This window comes from Pterocles gutturalis, unplaced genomic scaffold, assembly GCF_000699245.1.
Source record: "Pterocles gutturalis isolate BGI_N339 unplaced genomic scaffold, ASM69924v1 scaffold26903, whole genome shotgun sequence".
NCBI lineage: Eukaryota > Metazoa > Chordata > Aves > Pterocliformes > Pteroclidae > Pterocles > Pterocles gutturalis.
In genome coordinates, this window is record NW_010118842.1 from 1 (window position 1) to 6,555 (window position 6,555).

Sequence of the window (6,555 nt, forward strand, 5' to 3'; positions counted from 1 at the left end):
TGACGGCAGCTTTGCTGCTTTGTTACGAGTCTTCAGTCGCTCCGTTTGGTGAAGGGGCCGAATGTTGCCTTTTTGAGATCTTGGCAGCTTATTTCTACGTGGATCTCAGTGCCCCCAGGCTTGCAGGGCTTTCAGGTCAAAAAAGAAGTGTTCCCCTTCTGTACACACCGTGCTCCTCGGCAAGGGCTGGTCCTTCAGCCAGGACTGAAACACACAGAGTTTTATGTTTTGTCTTTTTTTTTTTTTTTCCCCCCCTTTGCATGTAACTTCTGAACCTTTCTTAAGTATTTAGGAGAACCAAGGGCTTGGTGTTCGGCAGGATCTCCCGAAAACCCCGCCGTGGTTTTGCAGGGAGCCGCTCTGGTTGCCGTACAGCAGCAGCGGAGCTACGGCGGAGAAAAACCGACGGAGGGCTGCGGCAGCAGGCGTGTGGGCACACTCAGGCTTGGCTTTTGAAGAGTTTATTTCAGCAGCAAAACAAGCAGCTTCCATTAACGCAAGGGTGGCCGCCCTTCCCGACCCCGTAAACCACGCTGGGACGTTTTCAGCAGGCGGAGGGCTGCGTGCGTGGGCTGCAGCGGCTCGGCTGACGAGAGGAGGGAGGCTTGGGACCCAACTCGCAGCCTTGCTGGAGCGAAGCTGGGTTTGCAGCAGGGTCTGAGGGTCGCTCTCTGCCTCCTCGGTGGATGGTGGCTCATTTCTTCTCGGCACAGAGAAATTCCTGTTACCTGCTGGCTGTTGGTGCTGCTCAGTGACAAGTCCCAGCACGCAGAGCTGGGACCATCATGGTGAGAAACCCCGAGGCAGAGCGATGGTGCTTCTAGCACAAAAATAAACCCCCGCACGCACTGAAGTTCAAGGGACACGGACTTGAACCAAGGTACATTCCTACCGGATTAAATACGATCTGTGATGACAAAGGAGAAAATTGGCAAGGAGGTCTGGGTGGAGGAACCAGTTCAAGCTAACCTTGCAACATCAGAGGAGTTTTCGTACGTCCTGGTTGTTGCTGTCAGTGGGCCGCGTGTTGATCGGCGCAGGATGGTTCTGGAGGGGTGGCAGGTCAGGGAGGCTCTGCGCCGGGCCGTGGCCGCCTCTTTCGGATGTGCCGGAACAGGTCCGGCAGAGGCTTCGCCACGTGACACTGCAGGCGGGGGCAGCCCGCTGCCGTCTCTCGGGGTCTATGTCGACTTCTGGTTTTTGCCGGTAGTTGATGGTGCAGCGGAAACTGAACTTCCCTGTGCGCCGTGCGAGGCTGTGCCATGCCCTGGAAGGAAATCCCTTCCCGGTTGCAGGCATCAGTGAGGATCTGCAGTGTCATGGAGCGTGATGTCCGGTTGTCCCTCATTTATTTTCCTAATTGTGAAAATTAACTACCAGCGTCCAGAGATAGAACCACACTGGGTCTCTTCTCGGGGTGGTGGATGCCATTGGGTTTACGTGAAAGCCACGGACCTCGTCCTGGGAGATGCAGAATGCTTCCCTCCCTGTCCCCGTGTGCTCAGGGCACATCGGGAGCTGGCCCTGGGCCCTCCTGCAGGTGACTTTCCCTTTGCTGGTTTTGGTTTGATTCTCTCGGTCGCAGTAGTGACGCTCTCTGTGTTGTGGTTGTGCTTCGAGGTCAGAGTTTGGATCGAAGTATGGAGTTGGAATGGGGGAGGCGAGGAGGGAAATGGGGGTGGGATGGCTGATGGACTGGTCAGAGCCCAGGTTTGGTGTTAAGGCTGGTAATTGTGAGCCCTTTCCCCAGCGGCACTTGTCCTTTTGCTGGCCGTGCAACTAGAAAAAAATCCACATCTGGCATGTCCTCGCTCTTCTGGACCGAGATGTGAAGAGCCCTGAAATTCAAGCAGTTTTGGAAAATGGAGAGCAACAAGCCCGTTTCTTCCTGGTGCACTCCATAGCAGTGTCCCTGATGATTTCCTCCACCATGATGAGGAATCCCAGAGCTCCAGCGTCCTGTTAGCAGCACCGCAGAGACCAGCTCCACCTGGGTCATCGTTGTCTCCCTGCTCCGTCATCGTCGCACCGTCTCTTCTGCTGCTTGACTTGCAACCTGCCGCGGCCGACACGATCCGGGAGCCTGGTTCCACTTGCTCATGTTCCGATTCTGGCTTGGCATGAGCGGTCGCTGTTAACACCACCGTATTTTGGTGAAGTTCTCCTTCGCTTCTTCTGACTCTGACAGAGTGGGAAGGGCTGGGAGGGGGCTGGTTTACAATACTGAAAAGATGATAAATGTGTTGTGGTGTAAAATTTAAACTGGTCTCTTGGGGATACCTTCAATCAGCTGCTGCAGTTTGCTGGAGGTAGCCAGGAGATTGCTGAATGAGCCCCAAAACCTGTCCAGGAGCTGCTGGGCAATGTGTCACCTCCATGAGAGCCTTGGTGGTCGTCCCTTCCCATCTCAGTGTGACATCTGAGCTGGAACGCTGGTGTAACGTGGCCTTGGGACTTCATCATCCGGATTCTTCAATCCTCCAGCTCGATTCACATGCTCTGCCAAATATATCGGCCCTCCGCAGGCTCCTGAATGAGCACAGGATGTGGCCGTTCCTGAGCGAGGAAATGGCTGGCCGGCGTCGGGGCGGGGGGACCGTCCTCGCTCCACGAGCTCCGTGGATCTGCCCCTCTGGGCCAGCCCCGGGAGAGGAGCCCACCACGGCAAAGCCAGCTCTTGGCACCGCTCTTGACGTGCTCTGCTGTGGGAGGGGATTTTTTTGTCGTTCTTTTTTAATACAAAGAAAAATCAAAGTTCTTTATTACTTGTGGTCGTTCAAGTTCCGGTGATGCTCACTGATGGTCCGAGGGGTGCTGAGTTCCAGCGTTCCGTCCAAACTTCAGTGGGAGCAATTAGCAGCTGCTCTTCCCTTGGCAGCAGCAGTAGGATGTGGGATTCTCCTTTCCTCTCTGAACACCTCTGCTGCTCCATCATCGTGTGTCCTGCCCAGAGGTGGTTGTTTCTGCAGTGTATTCCGTGTTTCTTCATCAATATATGACTCCTAAAGTGCTTTGGCTCTTTCAAGATGAAGGATGTGCCGTTGATCCGTGCCAGCGGATCGGCGGTTGATGTGTCTGCAGGTTTTTGGGTGGATTTCCTTCTATCTGGGGCAGCTGCTTGGTATGAAACAGACCTAGAAGAAGCGTTGACTCCACGCTGGAGCTTCTTACGCTGCCCAGGCATGGATTTCTAGACAGTAGGGAGAGGCAAACCTCCCTGGCAGGTCAGACCTGGCAGCGGCGAGGAAAGCCCCGGCTGTTTTGCTTACCTGATAGCGGTGCGAGTTCGTCGAGTTGGACTGAAACGAAGGGTGGTTGCTCTGACTGAAGAGCTCGGGCTGCCTGGTCGGGTTTTGGTGTAGCATCTCGGTTGTTTTTCCACTTCATGATAAATTTCAGATATTGAAGGGTGGTGCTCAGTGAGGATCAGATCTTCGGAAGGATCAGAACAAGACACTCATCCTGCTTCGAGGAACCCGTGGAGCGGTCGTTTGGTTTGATGGTGTGATCAGGAGCCTGCTCCCTGTTGGGGAGCCAACGGAATCCTCCTGATGTGGTCAGTCTCGTTCCTTCGTGTCACGGATCCGGCGATTAGAGCTGCGGTAACAGAGACCCTGCATTCAGAGCCGCAGCCACGGCGTTGGGGAATAAGATGCTTCCCAGACTCGATGCCTTCAGACGGGGATTTGTAGGGGGCTGGAGGGGATGCCCGTTTGCAGAAAACAGAGCAATATTGTCCGTGAAGAGGCCACAGATATTTGCAGGATGCTTGGTTGTGCTCTGATCTCCTCACTTCAATAGCTGCATGATCTTGGTCATGCCATGCGTGTCCTCTGGTGTTTTACCCCACATGCAGTGTCCAGGCAAGATGTAAAAAAAACTTGAATTCCCTCTTTTTGCCATCGATGGCTCGAAAAAATGAACACAAAACATTTCTTCCCGTTGCATTATCGAAAATTTTAAAAATTTAACAAATTTTTAAAAATTTGTTTAAAAAAAAGAAAGTGATTGCTTCTATTTTTTTTTTTTTTTTCCAATACAATGCATTTGGCTTCCTGTGATGTGCAGGGTCTTCCTCTCGAGAAGCAGGTCCACATAATTCAGATAGTTTGGCACTGAACTGCCGACAGCGCATTCCTTTTGGCGAGCAGTTGAATTGGTAATAGCACCGGAGAGCGGTTGAAATAGTGACTTTTTCCCAAGCAGGCAAAACACCCTCCTGCATTTCCTCCTGCCTACCATCTTCCCACCTTTTTGGCTTTGCGCTGCTGCGTGCGAGGTGTGTTTCCCGAGGCCTCTGCATAGTTTAGGGTGGATCCTGGGCAGAAGGAGACCTGCTGGGGCTTGTCCTGGGGATGTTGCAGAGCCTGGTGTCAGCAGAGATGACGGCTCACGCTCCGCATGGCCGGCGAACTGCCTTTTATCTCGAGGGATCCAGGTTTGCAGATGCGTCCGTGCAGCTGGAAGAAGGAAAGGGGTGGAATGGGATGATCGCTCCTGAAATACAAAGTGAAGAGACAAGGACTTGCATTACGTGACCTATAATTGGGGTGAGCTATTCATAGGGAAAAAATGCCCATTTCTCCGGTCGGCAGTGAGCGAGGGATGGGATGATGTTTGGGCCTTGGGCAGCAAACCACTGACTTTTTTTTTTTTTTTTTAATATAGAACAACAATATTTTAATAATTCTTTTCTAGCACACAGCAGCGCTGCTGCAAACGCTGCCCAGACACCGTCATCTTCACCTTTTTCCTCTAAGAAACTGGGCGTAGCACCTCGTGATCTCCATTCCTTGGGTACCTTGAGTTGCAAAGAGGCCAAATAACCACGTGCCGGAGCCCAGAAACGCAGTTAATCCCAGGAAACCTTGCATTGTGGATTCTAGCAGTGCCCTAAAGCCATTTCGCCTGGTGCTGGGTGGAAAAGGCGATGATAATTTTCCCTTTCTGCCCTGAGCCGGGTGCGGAGTGTTGCTCAAGCTTCTCATCTCTGCTGTCAGAGTGGGTGGCACCTCTGCGGGAGAGGAGAGCCCTGCCTTTGTAAAGCGATTTGAAATCTTTTTCCGGATGAAAACACGCTGAAAACATTTCACTGGTAGCGGCTGAGCAGCTGTGACTTAGCTCTTCCACCCGATACCTGCGTATTTCCCAGCCCTCGTAAGCTGCTCAGGTTCCTCTGTTCGCTCAGCTCAATTTTAAAGCAAAAAGAAAAACAAAAAACCAAACCAAACCCCACTGAGGTTATGTAGAAAACTAGTAATTAAGCAGTGTTTTGTCAGCGCTTTTGGTTGTGATCCCATCTTAATGTGGTCGTCTCATTTGAATGTAAATGTCAAATACCAGAGCTCCTGGAGGAAGGCGATTGGGTGACATCCCGCTGGACTCGAGGTGGGGAAAGTGCAAACTCAGGGGTTTCGGTGAACGCTCTCTTCTGCTCCTTTTGCAGTTTGGTAGGTCGGAAAGAAGCGAGTTGATAACTTGAGCTTAGGAAAATAACTTTTTAGTATCGAGGAGCAGCATCGAACTACAGTCAGCCTCGGTACGGAGCCGGTCGGATGCGGAACAGCTGAGATTGCCGCGAGCCCTCCGCCTCCCTGAGCTCATGTGCGTTCTGCAGCGTTTCTCGCACCAAAAAATGACATTTTTGCCTGCCTGGCATCAGGCTGCGTTTGTGTTGGGCTGACCTGGGGAGACAGGGATAGCCGAAGCCGGGTTGTGTTGGTATTTTGGAAATTCAGAGCGAGCTCAGCACCGATGAAAGCCGAGTAGTTAGGGATGTGCGTTGTGTCATGCCAGGTTTGTAAATAAGGCTTGTAAATAAATTTGAGAGCTCTGGTATTGTTCTGAACTCTCTCTTTCACAGGACTGTATTTTAAGTTGACAGTACCCCCTCGGCTGCTACGAGTTGTATGCGAGGGCGATTTCCTCCCTGGGGGTGAAATGTGGCATCTTTGCAGCCCTGCAGAGCCGCGCAGTCTGGGACAACCAGCCTTGAATGCTTTTTCGGCGGTCTGGGGGTGCAGAGAGAAAAAAAGAGCTGCCTGGGAAATTTAGGTCAGTAGTTGAAGCTCCCCCTTGGTGGCCCGTTCAGACCTGGTTCTTGCCAAGGAGGGGACTAGCTGGCGGTCTTGCCGGCGGCTTTTGTCACTTGTCACCTGGCTGTCAGGGACTCCTTTCCGAGCAGATTTCACCCAACGCGTTGTGCTGGGTTTGGCTGGGACAGAGTTAATTTTCTGCTGAGTAGCTGGTACAGTGCTGATGTGAGAACAAGGCTGATAACACCCCGGTGTTGCAGTTGTTGCTAAGTAGTGCTTATCCAAAGTCAAGGATTTTTCGGTTTCCCATGCTCTGAGCGTGCAGGTGCACGAGAAGCTGGGAGGGGACGCGACTGGGACAGCTGACCCCCACTTACCGGGGGATGTTCCCCACCGGAGGACGTCATGCTCGGGATATAAAGCTGGGGGAAAAAGAAGGGGGGAGGCCACACGTTCAGAGTGATGGTGTTTGTCTGCCCAAGCCACCGTTACGTGTTATGGAGCCCGGCTTTCCTGGGGA